At 43.4% G+C, this 12024-nt stretch overlaps 1 pseudogene; it reads left to right on the top strand.

The window, feature by feature from the left end:
• Nucleotides 1-821: 821 nt before the first annotated feature.
• LOC123408804 overlaps nt 822-12024 on the top strand; it is a 77251-nt pseudogene continuing 66048 nt past the window's right edge.

Below are 12024 nucleotides of genomic sequence, written 5' to 3'. Positions count from 1 at the left end.
CTCCACCCTGTCTGAGTTTATGAGGACTACGCCTCCCATATTCACGGAGATAACTGAATCGTTGGATGCTGATGATTGGATCCGCACCATCAAAGACCTCCTCGGGCTTGTCAAATGCACCGACGACCGCAGGAATGTTCTTTATGCTTCTCACTGTCTCGGAGGCACGGCCAGAGCCTGGTGGGACGGGTTCCAGATCATGCGAGAAGGGCAGGCTATCTCTTGGGTTTTATTCAGGGAAGGATTCCGCGTTGCTCACATTCCCCCTGGAATGATGATCATTAATAAGCGGGAATTCCGTGCCTTGAGGCAATGCAGTGGAACCATCAAGGAGTACCTGCAAAAGTTTAACCTCTTGTCGAGATATGCACCGGAAGACGTCAACAGTGAAGCTGCGAAGGTGGAACGCTCCATTGAAGGGCTGCAGCAGTCACTTCAGTATCAACTGGTTGTCTATGAATGCCACACCTTCTGTGATGTGGTGAACAAGGCCCTCATGCTGGAGGATAAGCCTTGTGCGATGGATGACACCCGTAAGCGCAAGCTGATGGGTAATGGAGGTCCCAGTAACCAGAAGTCACGTCCGTGGCAATCAGCCCCGGCAAGACCGAGCTACCAGCCCCGGCAAAAGTATAAGGCACCAATGTTCCACCAGAACTACCAGCCCCAGGAGCAAGTCAACCCCAAGCCATAGATCAACCCGCCCAACAACAGTGGAGTAAATCCCAACATTCCATGGCAGGTTACCTTTTTTGGATGTGGACAGACTGGGCACTACTCCAGGCAGTGCCCCAACAAGAAGCCCGATGCACAGCGCCCCAATGCGCCCAATCAAGGACAAGGTAATGGAGCGCCAGGGAGGAATCAAGCTCCCCACAACTAGCAGTACCATTACAAGGGACGCGTGAATCACATCTCCGTAGAAGAAGCAGATGAAGACCCGGACTGCATTCTGGGTACGTTCCTCATCAACTCTACCCCAGCAACAGTATTGTTTGATTATGGTGCTTCGCATTCTTCTGTAACCCAATAGATTGCGGAAGAATATGGTTTGAAGCTTGCGCTCCTTAATGGGAAAATGGCAGTACATACCTGAGGAGCAGTGCTAAGGACCAACATAGGATGTAGAGGAGTCGGGATCAACATTAATGGATAAGTTTCACAACAGATCTTATCGTCATTAAGTCGCAAGGCTTGGACGTGATCCTTAGAATGGATTGGTTCTCCAGGCACCAAAGCATTTTGGATTGCGCCAAAAGGGCTATTACCATGACAAGTGACCAAGGGGTCAAAGTCAAGTATGTCCCTGAACCTACCTCCACTCAAGTTCCTCGGGTCAATTGCCTATCAGAAGAAGAGTTGGATCAAGTACCAATAGTCTGTGAGTACCCCGGGCGTCTTTCCTGATGAGCTGCGAGGGATGCCTCCAGAGTGAGACATCGAGTTCATCATTGAGATCATGCCCGGATCAAGACCTATCTATAAGAAGCCTTATAGGATGGGATCCGAAGAGCTAGCAGAGTTGAAGAAGCAGTTGGATGAGCAACTCAGGAAATGATTCATCCGTCTGAGTGCATCACCTTGGGGATCACCTGTTCTGTTCGTGTCCAAGAACGATGGGACTATCAGGCTCTTCGTCGATTACCGTTCCCTCCACAATCAAGAACAAGTACCCACTCCCCAAGAATGAAGACCTATTTGACCAGTTAAATGGTGCCAAGGTATTTTCCAAGATCGACCTCAGATCCAGATATTACCAACTAAAAATCCGACCTGAAGACATACCTAAGACGAAATTCGTGACCCGGTACGGTCTATACGAGTGCACAGTCATGTAGGGGTTGAACAATGCCCCAACATACTTGATGTACCTCATGAACAAAGTCTTCATGGAATACCTGGATAAGTTTGTCGTCGTCTTCATCGATGACATATTAATCTTCTCCAAGTTTGAAGAAGAACATGAGCTACACTTGAGGCTATTGTTGGAAAAGCTTCGAGAGCACCAGCTTTATGCCAAGTTTAGCAAATGCAAATTCCGGCTGCACGAAGTTGGATTCTTGGGTCATACCATGACGGCAAACGGATTGGCAGTCGATCCTTCCAAGATTACCATGGTAACCAACTGGGAGTCGCCAATCAATGTGAAGGAAGTCAGAAGTTTGCTCGGACTCACAGGATACTACCGCAAGTTCGTGGAGGGATTCTCCCGCATCGCTCAACCAATGACTCGGCTATTGAAGAAGGGCAAGAAGTTCGAATGGACATTGGAGTGCGAAGAAAGCTTCGAGGAACTGAAGAAGAGACTTACTAATGCCACAGTACTGGCTACTCCAGATATCAGCAAGGAGTTTGTGATATACTGTGAAGCCTCAAGAACTGGGATCGGTGGTGTCCTAATGCAAGACGTTAGTGTTGTGGCTTACCTGTCACGGCAACTGCGCCCGCATAAGGAGAACTACGCCACTCATGACCTCGAGTTGGCAGCCGTAGTGCATGCTCTGAAGACATGGCGACATTACCTTCTGGGGAAGCGATGTGAAATATACACCGACCAAAAGAGTCTGAAGTATAAATTTACTCAAAGAGAGTTGAATATGATGCAGCGAAGATGGTTGGACCTAATCAAATACTATGACCTCAGCATTCAATACCACCCCGGTAAGGCCAAGGTGGTGGCCGATGCCTTAAGCCGGAAGGCCAGCACCTTGAATGCTATGCTCAAGGAAAGTCTACTCGCCTTATATGATGAGATGGAAACCTTTGGGTTGGAGCTAGTTGAACCAGGATTCCTAACTAACCTCGAAATCAAACCCACTCCGGCAGACGACATCAAAGAGGCCCAGAAGGGGCACAAGAGCATTGAAAACCTCAAGCAGAAGATCCAGGAAGGCAAGGCCCCAGTATTGTCAGTGGATGATCAAGGAGTCGTGTGGTTTGGGAAACGTTTATGCATACCAACAAGGCTGAACTCAAGGATTTAATCCTGCAAGAATCCCATGACACACCCTACTCAATTCACTCAGGTGGCACCAAGATGTATCAAGACCTCCGCGAAAAGTTCTGGTGGCATGGCATGACGAGGTAAATAGCTTCCTATATCGCCAAGTGCGACGTGTGCCAGCGAGTCAAGGCTGAGCACCAATGACCTGTTGGATTGCTACAACCTATCCAAGTGCCCGAATGGAAGTGGGACCGAGTCGGCATGGACTTCGTCACCGGTCTACCTAGGTCCAACAGAGGCCATGACTCCATATGGATCATCATCGACCATATGACCAAGGTGTCTCACTTCATTCCGGTTAGCACCACTTATGGTGGTGACAAGCTGGCTAGTCTCTACATTGAGCGCATTGTGAGCCTCGATGGAGTTCTGATACGTCCATTTTGCATCATGCTTTCATGTTGATATTTATTGCTTTTTGGGTTGTTATATTACTTGTGGTACCATATTTATGCCTTTTCTCTCTTATTTTGCAAGGTTTATTTGAAGAGGGAGAATTCAGGCAGCTAGAATTCTGGACTAAAAAAAGAGCAAATCCTAGTCCACTGTTCTGCACATCTCCAAATTCCGTGAAAATTTACGTGGATTTTTTCTGGATTATATTAAAAATACTGGGCGAAAGAACTACCGAAGGGGGGCCACTAGGGCCCCACAAGCCCCCACTCGGCCACCACCCCCCTTGTGGCGGTGGGCAAGCTTGTGGGCTGCCTGAAGGCCCACTAGCCCCCCTCTTTTGCTATATGAAGCGTCCTGGTCTGGAAAAAAATCAAGAGGGAGCTTTTTCGTGGTTTCACCGCCGCCACGAGGCAGAACTTGAGCAGATCCAATCTAGAGCTCCGGCAGGACGATCCTGCCGGAGAAACTTCCCTCCCGGAGGGGGAAATCGTCGCCATCGTCATCACCAACACTCCTCTCGTCGGAGGGAGGCATATTTATCAACATCTTCATCAGCACCATCTCCTCTCCAATCCCTAGTTCATCTCTTGTAACCAATCTTCTACTCGCAACTCCGATTGGTACTTGTAAGGTTGCTAGTAGTGTTGATTACTCTTTGTCATTGATGCTAGTTGGATTATTTGGTGGAAGAGTTTATGTTTAGATCCTTGATGCTATTCATTACACCTCTGATCATGATTATGATTATGTCTTGTGAGTAGTTACTTTTGTTCCTGAGGACATGGGATAAGTCATGCTGATAATAGTCATGTGAGTTTGATATTCGTTCGTTATTTTGATATGATGTATGTTGTTTTTCCTCTAGTGGTGTTATGTGAACGTCGACTACATAATACATCACCATATTTGGGCCTAGAGGAAGGCGTGGGGAAGTAGTAAGTAGATGATGGGTTGCTGGAGTGACAGAAGCATAAACCCTAGTCTATGCGTTGCTTCGTGAGGGGCTGATTTGGATCCACTAGTTTAATGCTATGGTTAGACTTTGTCTTAATTCTTGTTTTGTAGTTGCGGATGCTTGCGAGAGAGGTTAATCATAAGTGGGATGCTTGTCCAACTAAGGGCAGTACCCAAGCGCCGGTCCACCCACATATCAAACTATCAAAGTAACGAACGCGAATCATATGAACATGATGAAACTAGCATGACAGAAATTCCCGTGTGTCCTCGGGAGCGTTTTTCCTCCTATAAGACTTTGTTCAGGCTTGTCCCTTGCTACAAAAGGGATTGGGCCACTTGCTGCACCATTGCTACTACTTGTTACTTGTTACTCTTTGCTTTCTACGTTTCACCTCGCTACACAATCACTTGTTACACCTAATTTCAGTGTTTGCAGTTATTACCTTGCTGAAATCCGTTTATCAGAGCCTTCTGCTCCTTGTTTGGTTCGACACTCCTACTTATCGAAAGGACTATGATTGATCCCCTATACTTGTGGGTCATCAAGACTCTTTTCTGGCGCCGTTGTTGGGGAGTGAAGCACCTTTGGTAAATGAAAATTGGTAAGGAAACATTTATATACTGTGCTGAAATTTATTGTCACTTGTCACTATGGAAATTCTTCCTTTGAGGAGTTTGTTCGGGGTATCTTCACCACGAATGGAAGCACGAGGAGTTGCTCCTCAACCTGAGGTACCTACTGAAAATATCTTTTGTGAAATTCCTTTTGGTATGCTTGAGAAACTGCTGGCTAATCCTTTTACACGAGATGGATCTTCACATCCAGACTTTCATCTAATCTATGTAGATGAAGTTTTTGGTTTATTTAAGCTTGGAGGTTTGCCCGAGAATGAGGTAAATAAGAAAGCCTTTCCTTTATCTTTGAAGGATAAGGTGTTGACATGGTATTGGCTATGTGATGATGCTGGATCATGGGGCTACAATCGGTTGAAATTGGAATTTTATCAAAAGTTGTATCCTATGCATTTAGTACAGCGTGATCGGAACTTTATTTATAAATTTTGGCCTCGTGACAGGGACAGAATAGCTAAAGCTTGGGGGAGGCTTAAATCAATGCTATATTCATGCCCCAATCATGAGCTCTCGAGAGAAATCATCACTCAAAACTTTTATGCTCGGCTTTCTCAAGAAGATCGTACCATGCTTGACACTTCTTGTGTCGGTTCTTTTATGAAGAAGGATATTGATCACAAATGGAATTTATTGGAGAGAATCAAACGCAACTCTGAATATTGGGAGCTGGAGGAAGGTAAGGAGTCAGGTATGAATTTCCAGTTTGATTTTGTTAAATCTTTTGTTGAGACAAACAATTCTAAAGATTTTAGCGCTAAGTATGGACTTGACTCTGTGATTTTAGCTTCTCTATGTGAATCTTTTGCTGCTCATGTTGATCTTCCCAAAGAGAAGTGGTTTAAATATCATCCTCCTATAGAAAGCAACATAGCCAAAACCAATCTTGTTGAGGAGAAAATCATAGCTTTTAGTGATCCTGTTGTTCCTTGTCCTTACACTGAGAAACCACCATACCCTCCTAGTATAAAGGATTATTCTAAAGCTCCAACTGTGATACGTAGGGGTTACATTAGACCACCTGCACCCCCTGAGGAGATTAGAGTTGAACCTAGTGTTGCTATTATCAAAGATCTCTTAGCCGAAGACATAGATGGGCATGTTATCAAATTCTGTGAGGACTCCGCTAGAATTGCTAAACCTCACGTGAAAGACAAGCACGGACATGTAGTTGGCCTGCCCGTTGTTTTTGTTAAGACAGGAGATCACTCTTACCATGGTTTATGTGATATGGGAGCTAGTGTTAGTGCAATACCCCGTTCTATATATGATGAAATCAAAGATGAGATTGCACCTGCTGAGTTAGAACCCATTGATGTCACTATTACGCTAGCTAATAGAGACACTATCTGCCCTATGGGAATTGTGAGAGACGTAGAAGTCTTTCATGGTAAAACGAAGTATCCTAGTGATTTCCTTGTCCTTGGTACTGCACAAGATAGCTTTTGTCCCATCATATTCGGTAGACCCTTTCTCAACACTGTCAATGCTCACATTGATTGCATTAAGCACACTGTCACAGTAAGTTTCGAGGGTGTGTCTCATGAATTTAACTTCTCCAAGTTTGGAAGACAACCCCATGAAAGAGAGTCGTCTGGTAGGGATGAAATCATTGCTCTTGCCTCTATTGCCGTACCTCCTACGGATCCTTTAGAGAAATATCTTCTTGAGCATGAAAATATGCATATGGAGGAGAGAGATGAGATAGATAGAATTGTCTTAGAACAATATCCTATTCTCAAGAATAATCTGCCTGTTGAACTGCTTGGGGATCCTCCCCCACCAAAGAGTGATCCTGTGTTCGAGCTTAAACAGTTGCCTGATACTCTTAAGTATGCCTATCTTGATGAGAAGGAGATATATCCTGTTATTATTAGTGCTCTCCTCTCAGAGCGCAAAGAGAAGAACTTACTAAAAACTCGGAGGAAGCACCGCGCTGCTATTGGATATACTCTTGATGATCTTAAGGGTATTAGTGCTACTCTATGTCATCACAAGAATAAAACCGATCCTGACTTTAAACCAGTTGTTGATCATCAAAGGAGATTAAATCCTAAGATGAAAGAGGTCGTTAGAAAAGAAATATTAAAGCTTTCTGAAGCAGGAATCATTTATCCTGTTGCTCATAGTGATTGGGTAAGTCCAGTACATTGCGTACCTAAGAAGGGAGGTCTCACCGTCATGCCTAATGATAAGGATGAACTAATCCCACAAAGGATTATTACCGGCTATAGAATCCTCATAGACTTCCGGAAACTGAACAAGGCAACTAGGAAAGATCACTATCCTTTGTCGTTTATCAACCAAATGCTAGAAAGGCTATCAAAGCACACACACTTCTGCTTTCTAGACGGTTATTCAGGTTTCCCGCAAATACCTGTTGCACAATCTGATCAAGAGAAAACCACTTTCACCTTCCCTTTCGGTACCTTTGCCTATAGATGTATGCCTTTTGGCTTATGTAATGCACCTGCCACCTTTCAAAGATCTATGATGGCTATATTCTCTGATTTTTGTGAAAAGATTGTCGAAGTTTTCATGGATGACTTCTCCATTTACGGGTCTTCCTTTGATGATTGCCTCAGCAACCTTGATTGAGTCTTACAGAGATGCGAAGAAACCAACCTCGTCTTGAATTGGGAGAAGTGCCACTTTATGGTTAATGAAGGTATCGTCTTAGGACACAAAATCTCTGAAAGAGGCATTGAAGTTGATAAGGCTAAGGTTTATGCAATTGAGAAAATGCCTTGCCCCAAAGATATCAGAGGTATACGAAGTTTCCTAGGTCATGCTGGTTTCTATAGAAGGTTCATTAAATACTTCTCTAAGATTTCTAGGCCTCTTACCAACTTCTTGCAGAAGGATGTTCCTTTTGTTTTTTATGAGGATTGTGAGGAAGCCTTTGAAATACTTAAGAAGGCTTTGATAACCGCACCTATTGTTCAACCACCTTACTGGAACTTGCCCTTTGAAATCATGTGTGACGCTAGTGATTATGCTGTTGGTGCTGTTCTAGGACAAAGAGTTGACAAGAAGTTGAATGTCATTCACTACGCTAGTAAAACTCTAGACAGTGCCCAAAGAAACTATGCCACTACGGAGAAGGAATTTTTAGCAGTCGTGTTTGCATGTGAAAAGTTCAGATCTTACGTAGTTGACTCCAAAGTCACTATTCACTCTGATCATGCTACTATTAAGTACCTTATGCAGAAGAAGGACGCTAAGCCTAGGCTGATCAGATGGGTTCTCCTGCAACAGGAATTTGATTTGCACGTCGTTGACCGAAAGGGTGCTGATAACCCTGTAGCAGATAAGTTGTCTAGGCTAAAGAATGTCCTTGATGACCCACTACCAATTGATGACAGCTTTCTGGATAAGCAATTAAATGTCATCCGCACTTCACATAGTGCACCGTGGTATGCCGATTATGCAAACTATAACGTAGCCAAATACATACCATCCAGTTTCGCCTATGAACAAAAGAAGAAATTCTTCTTTGATTTGAGACACTACTTTTGGGATGATCCTCACCTTTATAAGGAAGGAGTAGATGGTGTTATTCGACGTTGTGTGCCTGAACATGAACAGGGACAGATCCTGTAGAAGTGTCATTCCGAAGCTTACGGAGGACACCATGCCGGAGATAGAACTGCCCATAAGGTATTGCAATCAGGTTTCTATTGGCCCACTCTCTTCAAGGATTCCCGTAAGTTTGTCTTGTCTTGTGACGAATGCCAAAGAATACGGAACATCAGTAAGCGTCAGGAAATGCCTATGAACTATTCACTTGTCACTGAACCATTTGATGTCTGGGCTTTGATTATATGGGACCCTTCCCGAGTTCCAATGGGTACACTCACATCTTAGTTGCTGTGGATTACGTTACTAAGTGGGTAGAAGCTATCCCCACTGAAAATGCTGATCACCACACCTCTATTAAGATGCTTAAATAAGTCATATTCCCAAGATTTGGAGTCCCTAGATACTTGATGACTGATGGCGGTTCACACTTCATTCATGGTGTTTTCCGCAAGATGCTAGCTAAGTATGATGTCAACCATAGAGTTGCATCTCCTTATCATCCTCAGTCCAGTGGTCAAGTGGAATTGAGTAATAGGGAGATCAAGTTGATCCTACAAAAGACCATCAATAGATCTCGAAAGAACTGGTCTAGCAAACTTGACGATGCACTATGGGCTTATAGTACTGCTTATAAGAATCCCATGGGCATGTCACCGTATAAAATGGCTTACGATAAGGCATGTCATTTACCTCTTGAGCTGGAACACAAAGCTTATTGGGCAATCAAAGAGCTCAACTTTGATTTCAAACTTGCTGGTGAGAAGCGGTTGTTTGATATCAGCTCGTTAGATGAATGGAGAGCCCAGACATATGAGAATGCCAGGTTGTTCAAGGAAAAGGTTAAGAGATGGCACGACAAACGAATACAGAAATGAGAGTTCAATGTAGGTGATTATGTCTTGCTATACAATTCTCTTTTGAGATTCTTTGCAGGCAAGGTCCCAATGTTTTTGAGGAAGTATATCGTTCCGGTGCCATCAAAATCAATAACACGGAAGGAAATTTTCCTAGAGTGGTAAATGGGCAAAGAATCAAGCATTATATCTCTGGTACTCCCATAAATGTTGAGACCAATATCATCAATGTCATAACTCGAGAGGAGTACATAAGGGATGTTTATCAGCCTGTTTCAGACCTTCAAAACAAAGATGTATCTGTTTCGGCAAGAAATTGGACTCCGATACTTTTCCAATAGGAAATTTCGTTAGTTTTTGAATTTTTGGAAAATTAGAATAACAAAAAGCTGTCCGGAGAGCGAACGAGGCAGCCACAAGGGCCCACTCCGCCACCACCCCCTGGTAGCGGTGGGCAAGCTTGTGGGCACCTCGTGTGCCTCCCGGACTCCGTTTTCTTGCGGAGGACTCCTTCTGGCCCAGAAAAAATAAATATATAGTCACCCAAAGGTTTTGATCTCCGTATTGCGTAGTTTTCCTCTATTTTCGTTTCGAGCTTGTTCTGCCGCAGATCTAGGTCAAGATGTCTTCTCAAGATTCAGAGGGAGAGAGCTAATCCCAAGGTCGATGGGGACTTGGAACCATATGGCTGGACCACTGATGAGGAAGAGGACTATGAGCCCAAAGGGAAGGAGCAAATGAGTTCCGATGAAGAGGAGGCTCCTCTACCTCAACCTGCAAACACCCATGTGGAGTTCAAGAAGTCAAGCCTCTCTGACCATAGGAAGAAGCCTAAGACCTTTTTTTATCCCTTCTCGTTTCTTACAGGAGAGTAAGCAGGAGCTTTGCCATAGAGTTTTGAAACTTGAGGAGGAAAATGACGATCTAAGGGAGCAGAACTTTTTTCTCAAGTGGAAACTAGACAAGCTCAAGACTACTCCAAGAACACCACCATCACCACCAAAGGAAGACAACTAAGCATTGGTATGGGCAATCCCCTTGGCTTCTGCCAAGCTTGGGGGAGTTCCACTTGTATCGTATCACCTTTATATCTTTTGCTTTTACCTTTGTTTTAGTTCTTTCCTTTTCAGTTTTTATTTCTTCTTTTAGAGGAATAAATATTTAGTTTTTAGTTTGAGTCTTTTGCTTTTGTCTCTCCCCCGTTGTATTCGAGCTTACGAGCTATATAATAAAGAGTGTCTTAGTCAAGGGCTTTGCTTTGTGCCATGATCAATAGTATGAAAAGAACGATAGCATGAAAGATCATGAGACGATCTTATGGAAAGTGATAACCTCACTTATGACACGTATGATGATTGAAACTTGTTGAGAATAAAACAACATAGACCTCAGTCATTGTTGCAATTAATAAGAAGTAATAAGGAAAGAGAGGTTCACATATATATATATATATCATCTTAGACACTTTTTACAATTGTGAGCACTCACCAAACTATTACATGCTTAGGAGTAGATGTTGGATAAGGAAGACAACATAATGAATTGTGTTTGCTTGGTTCCAAACAATGTTATATGATTAGAGATCCCTTAGCATGCGACGATTGCTTCCACCTCATATTAGCCAAAACTCCCGCACCAAGTAGAGATACTACTTGTGAATCCATAAACCTTCAACCCAGTTTTGCCATGAGAGTCCACCATACCTACCTATGGATTGAATAAGATCCTTCAAGTAAGTTGTCATTGGTGCAAGAAATAAAAATTGCTCTCTAATATGTATGATCTATTAGTGTGTGGACGATAAGCTTTGTACGAACCTGTGATGAGGAAGACATAAAAGCGACAGACTGCATAATAAAGTTCTTTGTCACAGGAGGCAATATAAAGTGACTTTCCTCTGCACTAAGAGAACACGCATTCGAACCTCGAAAGCGCATGACAACCTCTGCTTCCCTCTGCGAAGGGCCTATCTTGTACCTTTACTTTTTACCCTTGTAAGAGTCATGGTGATCATCACCAATTCCCTATTTTTGCCTTCGTCTTGGCTACCGTCACATGCTTGGGAAAGATCTATATTCATATATCAACTTGGAGTTGAGTACTTATGCTTTATTGTTGTTGACTTTACCCTTGAGGTAAATGGTTGGGAGGCAAAACTATAAGCCCCTATCTTCCTTTGTGTCCAGCTGAAACTTTGACACCACGAGTACCACATGAGTTGTAATAATGGTGGAAAACAAAAGAGATGATTGAGTATGTGGTTTGCCTTACAAGCTCTTATTTGACTCTTTCTGATGTTGTGATAAATTGCAATTGCTTCAATGACTATGGACTATTGTTGGTTACTTCTCGGTAAGGTTTTTGCTTCATGCTTTGCTTTGTGAAGGAATTGTTACTTTCCCATAAGAATCTTTATGATATATTGTTGTTCTATGTGTGATCATGATGCCCTCATGTCCGTATTGTGTTTTATCGACACCTTCGTCCCTCAACATGTGGACATGTTTATGGAACTTGGTTTTCGCTTGAGGACAAGCGAGGTCTAAGCTTGGTGGAGTTGATACGTTCATTTTGCATCATGCTTTCATGTTGATATTTATT

This window comes from Hordeum vulgare, chromosome 7H (genome assembly GCF_904849725.1).
Source record: "Hordeum vulgare subsp. vulgare chromosome 7H, MorexV3_pseudomolecules_assembly, whole genome shotgun sequence".
Taxonomy (NCBI): domain Eukaryota; kingdom Viridiplantae; phylum Streptophyta; class Magnoliopsida; order Poales; family Poaceae; genus Hordeum; species Hordeum vulgare.
Note: the sequence above shows the minus strand (reverse complement) of the source record. Positions and strands in the feature narration are given on the sequence as shown.